Source organism: Staurois parvus, unplaced genomic scaffold (genome assembly GCF_062004578.1).
Source record: "Staurois parvus isolate SC_StPar_1 unplaced genomic scaffold, SC_StPar_1.0 ptg000108l, whole genome shotgun sequence".
NCBI classification, from domain to species: domain Eukaryota; kingdom Metazoa; phylum Chordata; class Amphibia; order Anura; family Ranidae; genus Staurois; species Staurois parvus.
In genome coordinates this window covers 5,554,504-5,579,710 of record NW_028317904.1, presented here as the reverse complement: position 1 = coordinate 5,579,710, position 25,207 = coordinate 5,554,504, and the positions used below count along the sequence as shown (strand labels likewise).

The window sequence follows — 25,207 nt, the reverse complement described above, 5'->3', positions numbered from 1 at the left end:
ACTGACCCGATCTCCCAGTCAATTTGGGGGTTGTGGGCCTGTAACCACGGAAGCCCCAAGATAACTGGGAAAAGGGGTGATGAGATGGCGTCAAAACGCAGGAGTTCGCGGTGTTGGCCCGCTATAGTGGTAGGAATAAGAGGGGTTTCCTGATCAACTAACCCCGATCTAATCCGGGAACCATCAGCCAGAAATAAATTAAGACCCTGTTTTCTGAGCTGTAGAGGGATCTCCTGCGAATGTGCGAAGTCTAGATCCACAAAGCAACTGAATGCCCCTGAGTCAATTATAGCAGTCACTTCCACGGTTCTTCCTGGGAGCTGGAAGAAGAGGGGTACAGCTAAGTAACTGGACTGGCTAACCTTCCCAATAGACAAAGAAGAAAATGAAGAGGTCGACTTACTCGCTTTCAGAGGACAGGACCAAACCATGTGACCGGCTTCTCCACAGTAGAGGAGAGGTTTTTGGATCGTCTTTGCTGGCGTTCCTTGGGAGACAGGGTATGCCGAGCCAGGCCCAGCTGCATGGGCTCCTGGGTGTCCACAGGAACAGGAGATCGGTTATCTGTTGTAGCGGGTTGGCCTGCCCCCCGGACCGGGGCCCAGGTAATCCCCTGACTCTGGCTAGACCTCTCAAACCTGCATTCCCGCAACCTGCGATCAATTTGGATCGCCAGGGAGATAAGATCCCACAGGGACTCTGGTAGGCCCACTCGGGCCAGCTCGTCCTTTAGGGCTTCAGAGAGCCCAATACGGAATTGATGACGCAGAGCAACGTCATTCCAGCGTGTATCCCCCATCCACCGTCTGAATTCAGAAGCATATTCTTCTGCCACCCGGCGGCCCTGTCTAAGAGAGTATAGGGACGATTCAGCGGAAGCTGCCCGCTGCGGATCGTCATAAAGTATGGCCATCGCTTCAAAAAAGTCGTTTAACGATTCTAAATGAGTGTCATGGTTTTCCATAAATCGATGGGCCCAGTCCTGGGGTTCGTCCTGGAGCAACGAGATTATGAACCCCACTTTAACCGACTCGGTGGTGAACGTGCGGGGCTGCAAGTCAAAGTAGAGGAGACAGGAATTCTGGAAAGCCCTAACATGTGCACGGTCTCCCTGAAAAAGTTCTGGCAGGGGAACACGGGGTTCGGTCATAGGGAGTGCGGCAGCAGCTCCCGTGGCAGGCCCAGGAGTTTCCCCGGACGGGGTGGTAGAGACCGGGGCCTGGGAGGTGGTGTCTGACACGGTTAATGTCTGGAAGCAGTTTTCCAGATGGGTGTATCTGTCTTGTAGTGCCATGACGGCTTGGGTCAGGGCCGCTAAGTGCCGGCATATGTCCTCCAGTGGGGAGGGTCCTCCTCCAGACTCAGTCATGGCCGAATGGTACTGTAATGGACCACCTGACAGCACCTCTAGCAACCCACTGGTCAGGCTTCCCCAGAGCGTGGAGTCTAAGTTCCGGAGCACTTGTTCACCAGGGCCCCCGATGGTGGGGATGGACTTGGAGCGCTCCGAGACCAGGTCGCGACTACCGGGTATACCCACCAGTGGTAGAGGAGTCCGCCAGAGGCTCCCACAGGGTAAGAGTCTGATGTGAGGAGACCGGGGGGTCCCAGTGAGATGGATGGATGAGCTAAAGCTAGGTCAGACAAGCCGAGTCGGTAGCCGGGGGGTCGGTGCAGTACAAAGCAGCAGGCAAAGAATGGTTGGGTCACACGCCAGGTCAGTAACAGGAGATCAGATCTATATTGGGACATTCAGGAGCGAGGTCAGGTAAGCCAAGGGTCAGGACAGGAGAAGGCAGCAAAGGTCAGGTCAATAGTACTCACAATCACAGGTTTCAGGGAACAGGAATCACAGGAAGACCATTCGGCAACCAGTGACAGCACAGGGGGATTTAAATATCGCGCCCTGCGCTGTCATTTGTGCCAGGCGCGCATGCGCGAACTCCGTCACCACGGCGGGCCGGGACCTAGCGCCCGCATCCCCGCATGAGAAGGCCTAATGCGCATGCGCCGGGACCAGCGCTGCGGCGATCCCTGACACTACATCACCAATCTGGTATCCAAATACCACCAAAAATGTACTCTCCACTCCTCACAAGCCCTCCTACTTGCTAGTTCCCTTGTCTCCTTCTCCCATGCTCGTCTCCAGGGCTTCCCCCATCCTCTGGAACTCCCTACCCCAATCCATCAGACTATCACCTACTCTGCTCACCTTTAGGTGCACTCTGAAAACCTACCTCTTCAGGGAAGCCTACCCCGACCTCAGCTAATTACTGAACTCCTCCACTCTTCCTACCACTCCATTTCCCACAGCTATTTCCTGCTGTACCACTATCCCCTCCCTCCTAGATTGTAAGCTCCAAGAAGCAGGGCCCTCAAACCCCTCGTGTATCGAATCGTACACTCAAACATTCACTATATAAACTGAAAAATGTTTGAAGATTTTGCTTTCCTTTGAATCACTTAATATTTAGTTGTATAACCACTGTTTCTGAGAACTGCTGTACATCTGTGTTGCATGGAGTCAACCAACTTCTGACACCTGTGAACAGGTATTCCAGCCCAGGATGATTGGACTACATTCCACAGTTCTTCTCTATTTTTTGGTTTTGCCTCAGAAACTGCATTTTTGATGTCACCCCACAAGTTTTCTATTGGATTAAGATCCGGGGATTGGGCTGGCCACTCCATAACGTCAATCTTGTTGGTCTGGAACCAAGATGTTGCACGTTTTACTGGTGTGTTTGGGGTCGTTGTCTTGTTGGAACTGTCAGGGAGCGAGGAGCCAGACACACAAGGAGGTGCAATTAAAGGTAGGTTTATTTACACAGAAACAAGGCAAGAGTCTAAGCAAGTCCGGCAGCAACAGCGGATGACTTGGTAGGACAGAAGTTCTCCTGGCGAGGTCGTCTTCCAGGACAATCAAGTCGAGAACCAGAGGGAATCGTAGCCAAAGCTGGGGTCAGAAGCCAGGAAGAATAGTCGCCAGAGCCGGGGTCAGAAGCCAGGAGGAATGGTTGCCAGAGCCGGGGTCAGAAGCCAGGAGGAGTCTTTGTCAAAGCCGAGTCAGTATCCAGGAGAGCAATGAGTGTTCAAGGAGCTTGCTGCTGTGCAACAGACAGGACACGAATGCAATGGACAGCTACAAACAGCAGACTTAAATGTGATAAGCCGCCACCTCCTGGGAGGAGCCGCAGAGGGCTGAAAGCATAAAGGATCCCACAAAGCTTTGCAGACACCTAAGATGGATGCCAGCACATGGAGCAGCACAAGCCCTGAAGAAAGGTAGGACCTTGACAGTACCTCCTCCTCAAGGGCCCCTCCCCCTCCGCAGCTCAACATAAGGCTTCTGGGGAAAGCAGACGTGAAAAGCGCGGAGGAGGGCAGGAGCATGAACATCTGTGAAAGGAACCCAGGAATGCTCCTCGGGACCATAACCACGACAATGGACCAGGAACTGCACCCGTTCACGGACCAACCGAGAGTCCAGGATGCGGCTCACCTCATACTCCTCATGACTGTCAACCCGGATAGGACGGGGCCGAGGCAGTGAGGCAGTAAAGCGATTGCAGACCAGAGGCTTCAACAGGGATATGTGGAAGACATTGGAGATACGCATCCCAGGAGGAAGAGCAAGGGCATAGGCAACCGGGTTCACCCTGTGGAGGATGCGGAAAGGACCAACAAAACGGGGAGCCAGTTTCGGTGCGGGCACCCGAAGATTGAGGTTACGAGTGGACAACCACACCCGATCTCCGACCTGGTATGAAGGAGTGGGCAACCGTCTAAGATCAGCCTGGAGCTTCTGGAGCTGTGCCAAGTCCTTCAAGGACCTCTGGATCTGCCACCACAAAGAACGCAGGGCAGCAAGATGGTTATCCACAGCCGGAATGTCCTGTGGCGAGAACAACTCAGGCAATATAGTGGGTTGGAACCCATAGTTGGCCATGAAGGGAGACATCCCGGAGGAGGAGTTGACAGCCGAGTTCCTCGCAAACTCTGCCCATGGCAGGAGATCGACCCAATTGTCTCGATGGTCTGAGATATAGAAGCGAAGGAATTGTTCCAGGGCCTGGTTGGAACGCTCCGCAGCCCCATTGGACTGCGGGTGGTAGGCCAAAGAGAAGGAGGGCTTGATACCCAACTGGGAGCAGAAGGCGCGCCAGAACCTGGACACAAACTGGCTCCCACGGTCTGAGACAATCACCTTAGGCAACCCATGCAAGCAAAAGATCTCCCTGGCAAAAACCGTGGCCAGTTCTTGCACAGTCGGCAATTTCTTGAACGGAACACACTGGCACATCTAGAAAAAACAATCAATGACCATAAGGATGACCGTATGGCCTTGAGACGCAGGGAGGTCCACAATAAAATCCATGCCCAGGTGTGACCAGGGACGCTCCCCATTGGGAATGGGTTGCAGAAGGCCCAATGGAAGATGCCGAGGAGATTTATTCTGAGCACAGACAGAACATACCGCTACATATGAGGCGATGTCGGAACGGAGAGATGGCCACCAAAATAGACGAGAAACGACCCAGAACAACTGGTTCCTCCCCGGATGACCGGCAGTCTTGGAATTATGGTAGGTACGCAGCAGGCGGGTGCGCAATCCCTCAGGTACGAAACATCTGCCAGCCGGTCTCTCAGAGGGAGCATCAGTTTGAGCCGCCAAAATCTGCTCCCCAAGGGGAGAAGTCAGGCTGGCACAAATGGCAGTCAGGATCTGATCCAGAGGTATGACCGAGGTCAGCTCAGAGTATTGCCGCGACAAGGCATCAGCCCTGGCATTCTTGGAGCCAGGCAAATAGGAGACCACATAGTTAAAACGCGACAAGAACAGAGCCCATCTGGCCTGACTGGGTGTCAACCTCTTAGCCTCCGAGAGATACGTCAGGTTCTTGTGGTCAGTAAGAATGATAACGGGAACGGCAGACCCCTCAAACAGGTGCCTCCATTCCTTGAGAGCCTGAATAATGGCCAACAACTCCCTGTCTCCAATCTGGTAGTTGCATTCTGTGGAGGAAAGCTTCCTGGAGTAGAACCCACAGGGAAGTAGGGGTCCATCGGGCGACCGACGCTGAGACAGGAGGGCGCCTACTCCTGTCTCAGATGCATCAACCTCGAGGACAAAGGGCAACCCAGGATTGGGATGAGACAGTATCGGAGCCGAAGCGAAGGCAGATTTCAGAGCTTCAAAAGCTAAGATGGCCTCGGATGACCACTCGTGGGGATTACTGCCCTTCTTGGTCAAATCTGAGAGAGGCTTGGCCAGTGTGGAGAAATTCCTGATAAACTTCCGATAATAGTTGGCGAATCCCAAAAAGCACTGAATGGACTGAAAACCACTAGGACGAGGCCACTGCAGAACCGCCGAAACCTTCTGAGGGTCCATGGAAAATCCCACAGCGGAAATGATGTAGCCCAAAAAGGCAACCTGGGATTGGTGAAATTCACACTTCTCGAGCTTACAGAAAAGCTCGTTCTCACGTAACCGTTGCAGCACCCACTTGACATCCTGAGACTCCATTGACGCAGAGTAAACCAGGATGTCGTCCAAGTAAACCACCACACACTGCTGTAACAAGCCACGAAAGACATCATTAATGAACTCCTGAAAGACCACGGGTGCATTACACAACCAGGGATTCATAGTGGCCGGTTCTGGTGATGAACGCGGTCTTCCACTCGTCGCCCTCCTTGATCCGTACGAGGTTGTACGCAGCCCTAAGATCGAGTTTAGTAAAGACCGTTGCTTCACGAAGAAAAACCAGCTCCTGCTGGAGAAGTAGACTTGCGAATGTGCCCCCGGGAAAGCGCATCCTCAACGTACTCCTCCATGGCCTGATTCTCCACAACCGAAAGAGGCACCGGGTTGCAAGGCTATGGCACAATTGTATGGACGATGAGGAGGCAGAGCACCGGCGCGCACCTTGTCAAACACATCCAGGTACTCCCCATAGTCAGTGGACAACACAGAGTCTGAGGAGGCACACAACACCTTAACAGGTCCACGGATGCAACCAGCCCCACACTGTGGAGACCACGAGAGAATCTCGGCCGACCGCCAATTAAAGGTCGGATTGTGCTTCTGAAGCCAGGGATATCCCAAAACCACGGAGTAGTGCGGAGAAGAAATTACCTGGAAACAGGCCAACTCCCTGTGAACAGCCCCAATAGCTACTTCAACCGGCAGGGTCTCGTGGGTAACCTGCGGTGGTTGCAGGGGCCTGCCATCGATCGCCTCGAGAACCAATAGAGTAACTCAAGCCTGTAGAGGAATGGAGTACTGGGCAGCAAACGAGCTGTCCATAAACAACCCACCAGCACCAGAGTCTACCAACGTCTGGGCCGTCACCGAGCCTTTCGCCCAAGAGAGGACAGTGGTGATTAGCGGTTTATCCTTGCGGGACACCGGGGATGAGGAAACTCCACCCAAAGTCTGCCCCCAACAGGATCTCAGGTGCGAGCATTTCCCGGACGGACATGACAGGACTGCCGAAAATGCCCACCGAGACCACAGTACAGGCAGCGACCCTCCCGACGCCGAGAGGCCCGCTCCCCCTCGGAAGGGCAAGCAAACCTCAGCTGCATGGGCTCACCACCAGACAAGCCATCCCCAGGAGGTGTGGGAGGAGAGGGAGGAACGGGTGGGACAGAAAACGCAGGCGCCAATCGGTTAGGAGGCCTCCGCAGACGCTCCTTAAGTGAAGGCCTCTCCCTGAGCCTGGTGTCAATCAGGATTAGGAAGGAAATGAGTGCTTAGAGTTCCACAGGCAGTTCTTTGGCTGCAATCTCGTCCTTCAATGCCTCTGAGAGACCATGAGAGAAAGCAGCCACCAGAGCCTCATTGTTCCAACCCACCTCTGCCGCCAGGGTACGAAATTCTATGGCGTACTTGGCAACGGTCCGTGAACCCAGATGCATGGACATGAGCAGCTTGGCAGCAGAGGCGGAGCGAGCAGGCACATCGAATACCCTACGGAAGGAGGCAACAAAACCGGCAAACTCATGAATCACAGGGTTATCGTTCTCCCATAAGGGATTTGCCCAGGCCAAGGCCTTGTCCGAGAGCAGCGAGATTAGGAAGCCCACCTTTGACCTCTCAGTAGGAAAAGCGTGGGGTATCAACTCAAAATATATGCCCACTTGGTTAAGGAAGCCCCGACACTGACTCGGCTCACCCCCAAAGCGCTGTGGAAGGGGGGCTGAACCAGTCATACCTCTGGGCACCGCAGGTGCAGCAGCAGATGCAGAGGTAGGCGCAACAACCGCAGCAGCAGCGGGAGCGACCACAGGAGTGACAACCGGCCTAATTGCACCAGGAGCAAGGTGCGCTGTGCGTGCAAGCAGCATCTGCAACGCCTGAGCGAACTGATCCAACAAGAGATCCTGCTGATCAAGTCTGGCAACCAACATAGGGAGCGAGGGCGTACCTGCACCGTCAGGATTCATGGCATTCGTGTAGTGTCAGGGAGCGAGGAGCCAGACACACAAGGAGGTGCAATTAAAGGTAGGTTTATTTACACAGAAACAAGGCAAGAGTCTATGCAAGTCCGACAGCAACAGCGGATGACTTGGTAGGACAGAAGTTCTCCTGCCGAGGTCGTCTTCCAGGATAATCAAGTCGAGAACCAGCGGGAATCGTAGCCAAAGCCGGGGTCAGAAGCCAGGAAGAATGATCGCCAGAGCCGGGGTCAGAAGCAAGGAGGAATGGTCACCAGAGCCGGGGTCAGAAGCCAGGAAGAATGGTCGCCAGAGCCGGGGTCAGAAGCCAGGAGAAATGGTCGCCAGAGCCGGGGTCAAAAGCCAGGAGGAGTCTTTGCCAAAGCCGAGTAGGTATCCAGGAGAGCAATGAGTGAACTGAACAGGAGCTTGCTGCTGTGCAACAGACAGGACACGAATGCAATGGACAGCTACAAACAGCAGACTTAAATGTGATAAGCCGCCACCTCCTGGGAGGAGCTGCAGAGGGCTGAAAGCATAAAGGATCTCACAATGCTTTGCAGACACCTAAGATGGATGCCAGCACATGGTGCAGCACAAGCCCTGAGGAAAGGTAGGACCTTGACAGAATGACAATTCCAGTCTATGATTCTGGTAATGTGAGTAGCATAATAATACTTTTTAAAGTCTGGCAACCCCATACCACTGGAACTTTTAGTGTGCATGATTAGTTGAAATCAAATCCGTGGCTTTTTTATTGGCCCACACAAAGCTCTCTGAGCCTGTTGTAATTGCTTAAAAAAGATGGAGGGGAGCCTATTAGGGAGAGCATTCATACAGTACAGTATCCAAGGGAGAATATTCATTTTGATGATCGCTGCTCTGCCAACCAGGAGAAGGTTTCCGCATGCCAGATTTTAAGATCGTTCCGAATCTTGCGTAATAAAGGGGACAAAGTTTTGCTTGTACAAATCCTCCAAATTTGGACACGTAGCAAGCACCAAGACACACGATCAAAGGCCTTCTCTGCATCAGTAGAGAGGAGAAGGCCCTCGAGGCCCTCAACATGCGCTCTATAGATTAGGTTAAGAGCCTTGACAATATTGTTGAGAGCTTCCCTACCCGGCATGAAACCAACTTGTTCCGGGCCAATGATATCAGAGGTATAAGGCCTAAGCTGGTTAGCCAGTATTTTTGCAAGCAGTTTTATGTCAGTGTTGAGTAGGGAAATAGGTCTGTAGCTCGTACATTCAGCAGGGTCTTTATCTTTTTTGGAGATTAGAGTAATATGTGCAAGAGAGAAAGAAGGAGGTATTGGCTGAGGCTCAGAGAGTTAAAGGTCTGGAGAAGAGGCATAGAGAGCAGAGAACTAAAGGTCTTATAATACTGTGACGTCAACCTGTTTGGGCCTAGGCTCTTCCCCGGTTTTAAGCTTTTTATAGCATTATCCAGTTCCACCTCCCCAATGGGGCATTCTAGCAATTTGACATCTGAGCGATTTAGGGAGCGGAGTTTGCTTTTCCTAAGAAAATCCTCAATTAAGTCAAGTTTTTCACCTTTAAGATCTTTGGGGGTATGAGTGGGGGGACCAAATTATACAAGTTTGTGTAGTATTGATGGAACAACGAAGCAATCACTTTACTATCGTGTTCTAGGGTAAATTTGGAGTTCCATGGATATTTTCATTTAGCTTAGCCTCACGCAAGGCCCTGGCCAAGAAACGCCCATCTTTATTTGCTCCCTCATAATAAACTAGTTTTTTGAAGAATAAGGAAGGCTTGTAATTAGTGTCTAGAATAGCCTGTAATTCCAACTGCGCCTTCTGAAGTGCACCGGCCATAGATTTAGCAAGGGATAGTTTATGCTGGGATTCAAATTTTGCGATGTATGTGGAAATTTCCGCAATTCTTCTGTTCTGTTCCCGTTTCCACCTAGCACCCCACTTAATAAGCACTCCGTGAACAACGCATTTGTGTGCCTCCCACATGTTAGTAAGTGAAGTTTCCGTTGCCTTGTTGGCATCAAAATAATGCTTAATAGTAGTGATGACATCGGTCAGAATTTCCATATCAGTCAACAAGGCAGGAGAGAGTCAAACTAAGTGTTATTGGGGTGTGGTCTGACAAGGATTGGATCCCAATCTTAGCGTCAAGCAGCAGAGGGAGGTCTCTCTGTGAGATAAAAAGATAATCAATCCTAGCATAACGATTGTGCAGTGGAGAGTAGCACGTGTAATCACGGCCAGTGGGGTTAAGTGTTCTCCAAATGTCTATCAGCTGCAAAGATCTCAGGAGGAGTAGCTTGATCTTTTTAAGATTTTTTTATATGCAATGCAAGTTGTCCCGGTAGAAGTGTCCAGAGCAGGGTCAAGAGGAATGTTAAAGTCTCCCTCTAGAATTAAGCAGCCAGACGTGAACCCTTTAAGCTCATCAACAATTTGCTGACAAAAGGAAATGTGGGCTGAGTTGGGGAAGTAGACATTGGCCAAGGTGATCGGCATACCTGCCCATGAGACTTTTAAAAAGACGTATCTACCCTCCAGGTCAATTGATTGGTCTGTGATCGAAATCTGTGCCTCCTTACTGAGCAATATGGTGACCCCCTTAGTCATAACCAAGGCATTAGTAGAATGGTATGCTTTCGTATTTACTTGACAACTTCGGTATCTGTCCGGTTTTAAAATTCGTTTCCTGTAGGAATACTATGGAAGGCTTAACTTTGTCAAGTTCCCGTAATAGTTGGGATCACTTCTCGGGAACATTTAAGCCCCTGACATTGCAAAAGATAAGCAGGGGCTTGTTTCCTAAATTCGAGTAGGCCATGCCGGTGAAAGAGAAAAGAAGAAAGAAAAAACAAAAAAGGGGGGAAAAGAGAGATGACAAGAAGAATCCACAAAGAATGCAGGAGTGGGCCTGCTCCAAACAAACATGCAGAGAGAAATAAATATCTCCTTTATCGCTAACCTAAGGTTAAATAAGTATCAGAAGAAGTAAGCAGGAATGTTAAATGTTGTAATGTGCAACACAAAGTGGTACTCTGCCAAATTGCGGGGCTAATGGGAGGGGCTATTGCACAAGCAAAGCTGTCAGTCACTAAGAAAAAATAGTGCCTATTGTAAGGTACACCCTGAGGATGGCAAAGATGATATTAAACAGATAAGCAATATAAAATAGCTGCACCTGGCTGATTAAAAACACAACCAATAACTACCTATATCAGGCAGTAACACAGGAAGCTAGGATGAACACACATCCAGGAAGGACACACCGCGGTGGTTAGCCGCATGAAAGACACCCCCCCCAACACGCGACCCCCCAATGCCTCATCCTTCCGGCAGAGGACAGTAAGGTCTTCAAAAGAGAAGAGAGGACAAAAATTGACTAAGCACAATCCGGTATCATCAAATTTCTCTCTAGCTCTGCACTTTGGACTTCAGAGAGGACAAACTGGAGCCCGGACCGGCCTGCTTCTGGTGCCTGGTCTTCCTGAACTGTGCTTGGAAGGGGTCTGCGGAGGCATTCATGCAGTGACAGGAACTGCTGATGGAAGTCGAAATTCCTCATACCATTCATATCATTCCACATGCAGAAGTTTGAGGTCGTCACAGAATTCCCGAAGGTCAGCAGGCAGTCTGAGCAGATAGTGTTTGCTGTTCAGAGTCACTTGTAAGGCAAAAAGAAACCGCCATCTGTAAAGAATCCCCTTCTCCTGCATAATGGCCAGTAGGGGGAGTAATGCTCTTCTATTTTTCAGCGTAATAAGGGAGAGATCCTGAAAGAGGTCAAGTTAAATACCGTTAAAAGTAATGAGCTCATTTTGCTGGGCTTTTTTAAGGATTTCTTCTTTTAGTGTGAAATTGGCAATACAGCAAATAATGTCTCGGGGATGGGAGCCATCCGTCCCCCTTGGCCTACGGGCTCTGTGTGCTCTCTCAAAATCAATGACAGTGTCCACAGGCTGCTCTAACAGACTATTGGAGATGGATTGTAAGGCTGACATGAGCTGTTTAGCAGACACAGATTCAGGGACACCTCTGACTTTAATGTTATCTAGATCTTCTAGGTGGTGATTCACATTAATCAGGTGTGTGGCATGTGTTTCAGAAACTTTCTCCAGCCTAGAGATCGCTCTGTCCCTGTAAGCCCCAGCCTTCTGCACAGTTATCAATTGCTCAGTGAAAAGAGATCTTCCTTCAAATCGGTTATGGCAGCTGTGAATGATTTCTTCAGATCTGCAGCGATCTGTGTCATCTCAGAATATGTGAGTGGTGGATTGGGGCGAGTGTCCTCTCTTACCCTATCCTCAGATGCTGGTAGAGACTCCTCACTGTGAACCTCCTCCTGCTATATAGGCGCCATCTTTCTCCCAGCAGGGCCGCTCCTCTGTGTGCCTCTATTCTGGAAAAGATCCTGGATCTGTTGTGCTGTAAACCTGGAATTCGAGCGGTGTGGGCGATTGTGGGAAGTGGGCTTAACAATCCTGCCCATGATCATCCTGCTGTGTACCACTTAAATGGCTCAAAAACTGACTTCTCCCTAGAGCTCACTCAGTGTGCTGCCATGCGGCTCAAACTCCAAGCCCCCCCCACCACCACCATGCTAGCATCCCTTTTTATATCTGTAAAATAAAAAGTCCCGGTTTGACTTGAACGCCCCTCATATTTTCCCATACTCTTTCATCCACATCCAGAGGGATTAGCTGCAGTGCCATGGGATGCAAACTTCTTGACAGTTTTGTGTACAGTTGACACAGGGACATTAAGATCTCTGGAGATGAACTTGTAACCTTGAGATTGTCCATGCATTTCCACAATTTTTGTTCTGAAATCCTCAGACAATTCTTTGCTGTTTTTTCTCTTCTGCATGCTCCATGTGGCACACAGAGACACACAATAGAAAGGTTGAGTCAATTTTTTATCATTTTAACTGTTTGCTGGTGTGCTTTCTATATTGTCAGCACCTGATCATTGATACAGGTGAGTTTAATTACAAATTACAATTACAAATTGTATTTCTCACAATTTTCAGAAGGTACCAATAATTTTGTCCAGTCCATTTTTGGGGTTTTGCTTGGAATGTATCAAATTTGGCTTTTTCTTTCTCTGCATTTTTGTGTCATACCAATAAAAGCAAAAGAAATAAACATGAGAATGCCTAAGCATTTGTAACTGCAACAATTTTCTGGGCGAAGTGGTGCATTGTCTGATAGAAAAGCAGGGGTGCCAATATTTTTGGCTATGACTGTATGTGGTCAATGCTCCCGGCGCTAGGTTTTTTCAAGACTTTCTCCAGTCCACTGAATTTAGGCATCTTTTGGGTGACTATTTAAATTCAGCGTTGAAGACAAGTCTCTTCTCCATTTATTTTGTCAACTCTTATGACTCCCTGTCATGTACAGACTATTTCTTTTGCTCGACCTTGATGATACCTTCCATTTCGAGCCTCCGAGACTCTTGAAATAGTCATTTCTGATCACAGTCCTATCACTCTCACCTTACGTAATTTTCAGCCTTCTGGTGCGACGATCCCTGGTGGTTCCCTTTCTAATTAGCGGACAGCGAGGATTTCCACCATGCTATTTACACAGCATGGAATGACTATGGTCTTTTTATGCTGACCATGTAAATGACCACAATTTTTTTGGGAGGCAGGGAAAGCTGTCTTAAGAGGCAAAATCATCTCCTACACCACTCAATTTAAAAATCATTGTTTAGAACAATTGTGTCAGGCTAATGCTGCCCTCCGCAGAGCCCAGACAGCCTTGACATTACATAGCCCTTCAGAGAATATACAGGCCTGGTACACCGTGAAGCGGAAATTTTACCTATGGGCAGACCAAAGGGAACACATTAAGACTTTTTACCAGTTACTTCATTACCATAAATATGGTAACAAGGCACACTTCTAGCAGGCCTTTGTCGAGGTCCACATATGCCGACTCACATCATGGCATTGTGGGACCCTAGTGGAGTTCTTGCAACGTCATTACCAGAAAGAGCCTCCTTAATGACTATTATCAGCAGCTATACTCTGAGGAACCCATTGATCAAAAGATGGCAAACTACCTTCTTGCCTCCTTTCGACTACCCGAACTTTCTGCTGCGCAGTTAGACAAGCTGTACAAGCCTATCTCTTCAACCCCTGGCCCGGATGGATATTTGGCAGAGTTTTACAAACTAGAGTTCAGAGTTGACAGTTCTGTGTGTTATAATCCCCAAAAAGAAGTGGATATTTAGGGGTCTATTTATAAAATTTTCCACAAAACTTTCACCCAGAATTAACACATTGTTCCACTTCAATCCACTTAGAGTGTGACTCCTGGGTGAAAGTTGCATGCATTTTGTGTTTTTAGCACTTCCGCCTGGTAGCACTAGGGCTGTTGGTTCGCAACCACGGCCCTACCTGTATGAGGTTTGCATGTTCTCTCTGTGACTGCATGGGTTTCCACCCACACTCCTAAGGCATGCTGGTGGGTTAATTGGCTCCTGTCTAAATTGGCCCTAGTAAATAAGAATGAGAGTTAGGAACCTTATAGTGCAAAGCTTCTTGAGGGCAGGGACTGATGTGAATGTATAATATATACTGTATGTAAAGTGCTGCAGAAATTGATGACGCTGTATAAGTACCTGAAATAAATAACTAGAACCCTTAAAGTATATATAAACTCAATTACTAAAATATCATAAAAGCTTTGACATGTTAACATAATTTCAATGTGTAGTTTTCATTGAAATATCAGCTGTAGCTCCTGCCATGAAAGTCCTTGTTTGAGAACTTCATATTATGGAGTAACAAAGCTCTGACCCTGTCTACCAGCTGTGCTCCTATGTTGACACCCTGTCTCATGGGCTTACATAGGTACACAGTTGATCAGATTGGAAAAAGTTCATCTAGTTCAATAGGGAAAAATAATTAATAGATTACAAATAAACACCATTCTTCCAAGAGTGACTACAAATTGCACACATTACTCAGGCATTATCCATTGTTGTCAGAATCAGGAAATTTCCCTCAAAAATGCCATGCAGCCATTGTCACTAGGGTGCATACAATATATGTAGACTGGAAATGCCTACAGAAGAGCAGAAGCACTTGAGATACAAAAAAAACTGTATTTCAGCAAAAAAGACAATTGTTTATTATATGCGTTGTTTTAACATATGAATACTATTCAGATAGAGTTTACATCTACTATGTGAAGTAAGTGGAGGAGAGGAGCATGAGGGACATAGCAGAGAGCAGTGTCTGCAGCAGAATAGTGTAGAGGGTACGATGGCAAGCAGTATGCGCAGGAGAGTAATGCAGAGGCATGACAGTGGGCAGTGTGTGCAGAGAATATTACAGTACAAATTATGTGCCGAAGAGAGGTGCAGAAGTTATGGCAGCAGGCAGAACATTCACAAGAAGAGTATGGCAGGATTCACAGTGGGGAGTGAGTGCAGGAGAAGAGTGTATAGCAGTAGGTAGTACCGGTATGTGCAGGAAAGGTGTGCAGTAGGACAATATTTATTATGTACACAGGGCTGCTGTTAGAAACCACGGGGCCCCATACAGCCAACCTGAGAGGGCCCCTCGCCCCCCCCCAAAAACAAACAGTTTACTAAGCTTCAGTTATGAATGAACACAGTGAGTGATTGGTACCAACCACTCACTGTGTTCATTCAGGAAAGGAAGGGGCTGGTAAATGTGACATATTTACTTGATCCTTCCCCCACTCTCCATCCTGAAGGACTCTATTGTGTGCTTGCAGCTGCCAGTGTAAAGGAGAGGAGGGAAGCCAGCAGCAATGTGGGGGTGGGGACACACAGGGGGACCTGGGCAGCAGGTGGAAACGTATGGTGCACAGGGAGGGTGATGGCTGCAGCTTGGGGTAATTACTGGAACTGGTCCTCTGTATGGCTCTCTTTGCAACAGCTGAAAGCCAGCAGGAGGGATAGGAGAAGAAGCCAGCTTTCAGCTGCTGCAGAGAGCCATACAGGGGATCCATTCCATCAACTGGCCTATCATTCAACCTGCCCACATCCGATTCAGCCAGCTGCCTGGCCCTGCCCCCCCCCCGCTGGCCTTGGCACCGTACAGGAGGGCTGGTGGTACCGCCTTATCGATGGCCCTGAACAGGATTGCAGGAGGTATGAGTGGGGCATTATGTGCAGGGAGGTGTGAAGAAGATATGACAGCAGGCAGTGTGTGCAGAAGAGGAGAACAGAGGGTATGACTACGGGGTAGGGGGCCAAATTGTTCAAAAAAGGAGTGCAGGGGTTATTACAGTGTGGAGTATGTACAGACGAAGAGAGCATGGGTGATTAGACACTGGACAGAATGTGCAAGAGAAAAGTGTGGGACTGTATGACAGTCCGCAGTATTTACAGAAGTCGAGTGTGGAAGTTTTAATATGTGTAAGAGCGGAGACTGCAAGGTATGACAGGGGCAATATGTGTAGGAGTGGAGTGCAGACAGTATTACAATACACACTATGTGCAGGAGAGGGGTATGATAGCAGGCAGCATATGCAAAGGGTATTAGGTCGGGTTAGGGTTAGGCCCCCTGCAGTAGGTCTCCCACAGTCAGAGGGTGGTATCGCTCTCGGACATTAAGAAGCTAAAAACCAGAATCAGCACTGAGTGTCTCTCAGTTTGGGAGATCCTTATGTGTTGGGAGTTGTTAAGCTGATAAAGGGAGCATGTTTGTGTATTTTATTGATTTATTTCAGGTACTTATATAGCGCTGTCAATTTACACAGCGCTTTACGTATATTGCACATCCAGATCAGTCCCTAACCCTCAAAAAACGTACAATCTAAGGTCCCTAACTCACATTCATACACATACTAGGGCCAATTTAGACAGCAGTCAATTAACCTACCAGAACGTTTTTGGACTGTGGGAGGAAACTGGAGTACCCGGGCATAAGGAGAACATGTAAACTCCACGCAGGTTGTGTCATGGTTGAGATTCAAACCGACGACGATAGTGTCCTTAGAGAAGTGCTAACTACTTAGACACTGTGCTGCCCAGTGTGTGGGGCGGGTGGGTCAGTAAGGGGCAAGGAGTTGAGCAGAGAGGTTATTAACCATTTCAATATTAGGTACTTTTACCCTCATTCCTGCCCAAACCAATTTTCAGCTTTCAGCGCTGTTGCAGTTTGAATGACAATTGCACAATCATGCAACACTGCACACAAACTACATTTTTGTATTTTTTTTCACACAAATAGAGCTTTTTCTTTTGGTGGTATTTAATCACCACTGCGTTTTTTATTTGTTGCTAAATAGCGAAAAAAAAAGACCAAACATTTTGAAAAAAAACATGTTTTTTCTTAGTTTCTATTATAAAATTTTGCAAATAAATAATTGTTCTTCATAAATTTAGGCCAAAATGTATTCTGCTAAATTTCTTTGGTGAAAATAACCCATATCAGTGTTTATTATTTAGTTGGTAGGAAAGTTATAGTCCACAAACTATGGTATATATCTTAAAGTGCATCAATCCTGATGTAATGATGGACTATCTCATTTCTTGAGGCCCAAAAATGTCAGGACAGTATAGATATCCAAATAGCCCCTTTTTGGAACGTAGACAGTCCAAGGTATTTAGCAAGAGGCATGGTGAGTTTTTTGAAGTTGTAATTTTTTGCAAAACAAAAAAATTTTTTTACTTATTTTCTTTCAATTTTTTTTCTTTATTAAATTTTTTTCTCTTTTTTGCAATTTGTTTTATAGCACACTGTGACCAGAGAAATATAATGTTACCATAGTAACACTGTACTAGTCTGGGGAAGTGATCAGGAGTTTTTTTTTTTTACACATTATGATTGCTTATAGCAGTGAATTTTACTGAACGAATTTGATTCATTTAGTTTGTTTTGTTGTAATTGGCCACAGCTAATCACATGTTACAGAGGGGCTGTGATTGGCCCTGTCTGTACCATGTGATCACTGTGACCAATCACAGCTAATCACAGCTAAGCGGTACTGGTTAAGGTTCAGGGAGTGAAGGTATGCACTTGCAGGAAGGCAGTGGCAGGCTGCAGAGGTATCATGAGAGCTGTCAAGATTACAAAAGTGAGGTTCCCAGGATTGTTATACTGCCAGGAGGGATGTGCATGGGGTGGGGGTGTAGAACAGCATTTACCGTATTTTTCGCTCCATAAGACGCACTTTTTTCCCCCCAAAAAAGGGGGGAAAATGTCAGTGCGTCTTTTGGAGCGAATATGGAGCGGCCGGTCTGATATTTCCACCGCCGCCTTGTCAGAATACTGGGCCGGCCACTCAGCTCTGCAGTGGGACCTTACCTGTTCCTCTATCCAGCGGCGCGCTGCCTTCCCGGCTTCTATAGTGTGTGTGACAGCCGGGTGCCAAGTGCGCATGCGCAAGAATTAAAGTAAAAATGCGCACTCAAACATTATAGTACAATAGTAAACTATATAGTGTGCCCAGATCCTCTGTCTGTACTTGCCACAATCCGCAATGGCGTTGTGACGTCAGAGCCCCTCCCCTACGTGTTACGCCACAGGGTCACGTGGCTTCAGGGGGAATTGGATTTTTATATGCATTTTTGCACACGTTTTTGCACTGTTTGAAGCACTTTTTCTTGCACCACTGCTTTCTTTGGATATATAAGTCAATTAATCAATTTTTGTATTTTTCACATCATCATATGGTATATATTTTTATTTAATATATTGTGTAGCGCGACACATATTATTATTATTATACAGTATTTATAAAGCGCCAATAGTTCACTCAGCGCTGTACATTACAAAGGGGGACAGAACATGTGACAGAGCAATACCAATACAATGCAAAACATGAGGGGATTGAGGGCCCTGCTCTTTCGAGCTTACAATCTAGGAGGGAGGGGATAGTGGTACAGGAGGAGATAGCTGTGGGGGATGGAGTGGTAGGAAGAGTGGAGGAGGTCGGCAAGTTAGCAGGGGGTGGGGTAGGCTTCCCTGAAGAGATGGGCTTTGAGGGTGCGCCTAAAGGAGAGGAGAGTAGGTGATAATCTGATGGGTTGGGGCAGGGAGTTCCAGAGGATGGGTGACACCCTGGAGAAGTCCTGGAGGCGGGCATGGGAGGAGGAGACCAGGGAACTAGTATAATTTAGAAAAAAAAACTGAACTGCAATATTGCTAATGAAAATGAATACAGATATATTAACCACTTACATACAGGGCACTTTTACCCCCTACCTGCCCAGGCCAATTTTCAGGTTTCAGCGCTCTCACACTTTGAATAACAATTGCGCGGTCATGAAACACTGTACCCAAACTAAAATTTTATCATTTTCTTCACACAACTAGAGCTTTCTTTTGGTGGTATTTAGTCACCACTGGGGTTTTCAGTGTTTGCTAAATTAACAAAAAAAGACTGAAAATTTTGAAAAAAAACACGTTTTTCTTTGTTTCTGTTATACAAGTTTGCAAATAAATAATTGTTCTTCATAAATTTAGACCAAGATGTATTCTGCTACATTTCTTTTGATGAAAATAACCCAAATCAGTGTTTATTATTTAGTCTGTAAGAAAGTTATAGAATTTACAAACTATGGGATATATCTAAAAATCAATCAGTCCTGAAGTACTGATTACCAATCTAATTTCTTGAGGTCCAACAATATCAGAACAGTACAGATATCCCCCAAATGACCCCTTTTTGCAAAGTAGCCAGTCCGTAGTATTTCATAAGAGGCATGGGGAGTTTTTGAAGTTGTAATTTTTTTGTCATAATTTTTCAGAAAATGAAGAAATTAAAAAAATAATTTTCACTATTTTTTTTTTTACATACTGTCACCAGTGCAGTACAGCGTCATCATTTAAGTGGCATGGCGGTGATCAGGGACACTGACTGGTGACAGTACAAAAAAAAATTTGATAATTTTTTAAAAATGTTTTTATTATTTTTAATTTTGTATTACATTTTTTTCTCTTTTTTTAAGATTTTTTTTTTATATTGCACTATGACCAAAGAAGTATAATGTTACCATAGTAACATTGTACTACTTTGGGGAAGTGATCAGTATTTTGTTTTTTTTTTGTTTTTACACAATTTGCTATAAGCAAGCATTTACCTGAATGAAATTGATTCATTCAGGTTTTTTTCGTGATTAGCTGTGATTTGGCCATGGTTAATCACATGACACAGCTGGGTTGTGATTGGCCCAGCTTGTGCATGTGATCGCTGTGACCATTCACAGCTAGACACACTTGTATACAATGGATGGCATGAAAGTAAGCCATCCATTGTATACAACTGTCATGTGACCTACTGTGATTGGTCACAGCAGGTCACATGGTACTGGCAATGGGGCCGGTACACAGATCTGTCATCGGCTGTGACCGAGGTACATGGCTGGTGACAGATCACGCCGTGGCGCGGCCCTGCGGGCATGTGCAATGCACGTTCCAGAAAGGACACCATATGGCGTCCACCCAGAAGGACAGCTGTTCACCCAGCCGCTATCTAGCTATAGGTCAGGCAGTAACTGGTTAATTAATGTAATGCTAAAAAAATCACATAGGGAGTTTTAGACAAGAGAAATGATACACCATAGCCAATTGTCCCTATCAATGTTAATTTGACCTCTAGTAAAACAGATTTGAACATTAACCCCTTGGTGCTGGCACCTCCCAGGCCTTTAAGCGGTTTGTGACACCGGGAGGCAGAGCAGAGCGTAGGGTCATTTCACCACCATGATTGGCTGTCACGGCGGTCACATGATTGGAAAGCTCCCTACCACAAGTAGTGATTGGGACCTTCCCTTAAAGCGCCATTAAATGTGCAGGGTGCACACAGGTCACACGCTCTTGTCACATCCTTCGTTTACATTGGGTATGCAAATATATGGCCCCTCGGGACAAGGCCCAGCTGCAGAGAGGCAGCATATTTACGTGCACTCGGCGCCAACAGGTTAAAAGTACTTGCTAAGGAATGATAGTTGCCATTTATAAAACAGTTAAGTACTGTAAATTATGTTTTTTGTTTTTCCCATTGCAGTTTTAAATTGCTGGACAAGCTTTAGGGCTTTTGAGCATAGTCACTGCTGCCAAACCCTGGCCTTTGCATTCAAATGCAACAGCACTCAAACCCATGCATTGAAATGCAACTTGCATTTGGCCTGCCTTGCCTTGTATGCAAGCGCATCTCAAAAAGACTTGCAGTGGACAGAAAAATACAATGCAAAACAGGTCAAATGCAGCTTCAGGACTGTCATCCACACTGCACTACTGAGGTAATAGGGAATCTGATAACATGGATTTAACACTCATTTTTTTAAATGTGCATCAAATGTAGGTAAACAACTCCAAACTTCAAAAGCCCTTGGATTAGAGATTTACTCGCTTCTTCAAGTCAATGAGTAATGTTTTGACCTAAAGTAGAGAGAATTAATCTTTCAAAAGCTTGTGCAGAAAGTTATGGTAAGACTTGTCAACACTGGCAGTTTCCTTGACCACCACTCGTGTTTTCTGTGATGGATAGCTTTCACAGGCTGGTTGACAGGCACTTGAGAAGTGATATGTTGCCTCCTCACTGCCTCTTATAACCCTAAGGGCTCGTTCACACTAGGCTGTTTTGCCAACGCTTGCCAAACGCCCCTATAGCCTTTGGCAAGCGTTGGTCCGGTGTTTGCGGAGCGTTTATAAAGTTGCTAGGCGTTTGCCGAGCGTTAATAACGCCCCACAAACGCCTATAATGCATTTGAGTGGTGTTACCGCTCCGCAAACGCCCCGCAACCGCGTCGCAACCGCACCGCAAACGCCGGCCGGGCATTTGCGGAGCGGCACCATAGACGAGAATAGGAGGCTTCAAAGCCTCCTGACTCGACCAGAGGCGTCCGTTTTGCCGCAACGCGACGCAAACGCTCCTGTTAGAACAGCACCATGTGCTGTAATGTGCAGAGTTGGCAGAGGCGTTTGGGAAGCGGTAAAAACGCTTCCCAAACGCCTCTCTGCCGCCTGCACACAAGGCTAGTGTGAACGTAGCCTAAAAGCCCTAACCACTATGCTACAACTGAATGCATTGCAGGCTGTTGCAGTGGGGTTGTTGTGAAGCCCCATTCACAGCCTAGAGAACATGACAGGAGATATATAGAATAAAAAGGGAGGCAGTAAAACCGCAGCACAACCTCCTATTTTTACAACCCCCCCAATCCCCGCCCTCCATTAAAGGCCCAATGTGCGAATGACCTCTTTAGTGTTGAGAAAAACAAAAAAACAAAGAAAAAGTGTCACATATAATACTTAACTGCTTGGCTGTTTGTTACAAGTGCATTAATATGGCTACAATGTCCTTACATATAGTTGCTATTTTCAACCAGTCATAATTGTTTGATATTCCCAGAGAAATAGAAATAAAAGACAAACCTGATTAGTTGTCCTTGGCAACAGCTCTGATTTAACCTTGTTTCACTTTCCACAAATTAGACACTAAACATTCAGACATCTTGGAGAAGCTTCATGAAATCTGCAAAACATAAATTTGCAGTTTTTCTTTTCTATAGAAAACGGTTTAGGAGTGCACACTGATGCAAAATGCATTATACAGCATTTTCTCATTTTTTTTTATATATTCCTGTTTTGTAGCTTGTAGCTCATAGCTCAAAAAAGCTCAACAAGCAAAAACCTATTGTTTTCAATAGCCCTTGTTCACATCTAAGCTTCCTGTTGCTTGTAGCAAAATGCCTATCCCTCAAAAACGTACTTGAGCTACTTTTCAGGCACAATTGAGTGTTTTTGTCCCCATCGACTTCAATGGAAATGCCTGAAAAGTGTGACATGAGCTTTTTTTCAAGAGTTTTGTCATGCCTTCTCTGCTCAAACAGTTGCTCTCCTCCTCTTTTTCAACAGCACTTCACACCTTTTTTCCACACCTGAAAAAATGCCTGACAAATGCTGCAACAATGTGCAATTCTGCAAAACATAATGCTCAAAAACCCATTTTTTCAGCCATTGTTAAGCATTTTTTTAGCAGATTTGCAATTATAAGTGTTTTTTCAGGCTTTTTTCATGTAGATGTTTTTTGCTGTGGCCAATAGAAACCTGTGATGTGTCCTATGCACATACAAAAGGAAAACCAGAATTAAGCACATGGCTGCTGTATACAGAAGTTATGTATCTTTCTCCTTGATCTCCTTGCTGTTCCACTGGGGCAGCAAGTTTTGTCCCACTTCCTCCCAGGCTCTGGTGGTTCTTGCCAGATTTTTATAATGGGGTTCCCTAGGATAATAGATGGAGGAGTGGCCTTGAATGAGAGCAATGAGTGTATCAGCTTCCCGCTTCTATGTGTTTATAAGGTGTGGAGTGATGCTTGGAACAGGGAGGAGAGCTGCTATTTCAGCTGAAAACGCCTGAAAAAAAAAACGCTCAAAAATGCTCATTTCTTGTTGTTCAGACATTTTCCATTCAAGTTTACGGGACAAAAATATTCACATCTGATGAAATTTAGCACATGTACTTTTTTGAGCAACAAACATTTTGCTACAGGAGACATAATGCACAAATGTGAACAGGGGCCATTGAAATTAATGGGATTTTCCTTGTTGAGCTTTCTGAGAGTCGAGCTTCAGGCTGTAAAATGCCTGAATGGAACCTAAAAGTTAGTATTTAGTGCCGGTTCACACCACATGCAATGTAGTGCATTTTTTTTTCTGCATCAAAAAAGCATGCCTAATAGATTTTATGGTTTTTAGTGGCATACTTCACACCAGTGTGGTCAGTTCCAGTGCGTTCCAGTTCCAAAATGCTGCATTTTGTTCTGCACTGAACTGTACTGGAAAGCAGTAAAACGCATCAAAAACACATTGGAAGGAATCTAAATGCACCAAAACCGCACCGGAACACATTTCCCTTTTTAAGGTGAACAAACAAGGGGAGGGGAAATATGCACTGCAATGCATTAAAAACGCACCCTTAGCCTGAGTTCACACTGATGCAGTGCAGAATTTGCAGTGGTTTCTGTGTGAATTCCGCACCTCATCACAATCACACCCTGTTCATGTGAACTGCCGCACGTGTGTATGGTGTGTATGTTAACAACACTCCAAAATCAGTCTGCAAAACTCGATGCGATGTGCAGAATAACATCGCATGGGTGTAAATACCCATGCAATCCGATTCTAGCGCGGACCAAAAAGGGTCCTCCACCTTTTTGGTGTGGATGCGGTGTTATTTGAGCCATACAAAACGTATGGCTCAAATCGGACCGCACAAAATTCGCATGTGATTTGCACAGGAATGTGGTGCAGTTCCTGTGCGAATCACATGCGACATGCAGCATGCTCAAGTGTGAACCCAGGCTTACCCTTGGTTCACATCTGTGCGGGTGATGCCACTGCGTGACCTGCACAAATGCCTGCAGCCACATCACCCACACAAAGGAATGCGGGACCCATTCTATTGGTACGCAGCCCGCACTGGAAATCGCAACCGTACTGGGAACCTTGGTTCCCATAAGGGCTGCAATTTCCAAAGTAGTGCAGGGACTTCTTCCCTGCGTGTCCTGGGGCACGGGAGCCCATCCAAATTAATGGGCTCTAGTGCCAACGCAAATCGTAGCCCCCACGACCGCACAGATGTGAACCAGGGCTATAGGTTAAATTCACTTCATAAAAGTTTCCATGGAGATCTGATTGCAAGCTTCAAAGACAAACTATAGTAAAGTACAAAACTGACTTCCATTCATAGATTTTATGGATAACAAAAAATCTGTATCTCAGCTGCATGTTTTGTATATAAAAATTAGATATAAGGGGGAATAGAAAATATAAAGGGGGGATACAAAATATGATAGTGAAGCACGACTGAAAACAGCAATTGTGTCCAGGAACCACATAGCAACTTTTAATCGCTTTAAAGCGGGTATAACATTAGGACAGGGTTGCCGGGACGTTTACCTTTTGTCTTTCTAAATCAGTTCGATGTAGGCGTCGGTTTTATAGTAAATATTTAATAAACAGACAAAAAAGAAGCGCTGTTTCGGAAGCCCGTCCTCAAGATCTATGCTAATGACTGCCTGCGGATCAGCTGACATACTGTAAATTATGTGGAGCGCACAGGATGGATAATGGATCCAACAAACACAATTCGCTACATTTCCCCATTTCAATGACCTGAAAAGCATGGAATATCATCAGTAGGGAATCTCATACCGGGAAGGGGATGAGGGGGGGATGGGTTAAGGTCTTAGTAACGCTGAACAAATACAAAACCATGATGCAAACATAGATTAGCTCCAACTCACCTACACCGCTCACCGAACGTTCCCCGGCTTCGCTTCTCTCACAATCACACGTAGTACGATGCATCTTAGTAAATCATAGGATACATATTTACACACGTAGCGCTGAAGGTGATTTAAGAAATCTGTGTCGTCTTAATGCACCTACTTGCTTTACTCATAAAAGTGAACGGTTCGTTTAAGGAAATGCAAATACTAATCCAGTTCGTAATATTATGTATTTGTTTGCAAAAGTCGCATTGGTTCTGCATTCTTAAGCAATGTTCCCATTGGAAGTCGGATCCCACTTTATCACTTTCAAAGCTGCACTTTTTGAAGGGGGAGGGGATGTTTTTCATAGTGTATGTGTTTTTTTTTCTATTTTTCAAGCCTGCTATTGGTAAGGGGCGTGGCTCGTCCGCAGCTGCGAGGGTTTGCTTGGATGCTGTCTGCTATATTCCCTCCCTCTTAGGTCCCCTCTCAGCCCTCCCTCCCTCCCTCTGTATTCCTGGAAGTGCTGAGGGTGATGTTGGTAAAGGGGTGGACTTGC

General features: G+C 46.4%; 1 protein-coding gene across 3 annotated transcripts in view; it reads right to left on the bottom strand.

Moving 5' to 3' along the window:
* LOC149467500 (suppressor of cytokine signaling 3-like) overlaps positions 1-24,990 on the bottom strand; it is a 243,333-nt gene extending 218,343 nt beyond the window's left edge. For all 3 annotated transcript variants that reach the window (XR_016311923.1, XM_089671614.1, XM_089671611.1), the window contains exons 1-2: positions 24,682-24,990; positions 21,807-21,906 (exon numbers count right to left, since the gene is read on the bottom strand). The gene's annotated coding sequence lies outside the window, so the exon portion shown is untranslated. The remainder of the gene's footprint in view (positions 1-21,806; positions 21,907-24,681) is intronic.
* Between the last annotated feature and the right edge of the window lie 217 nt (positions 24,991-25,207).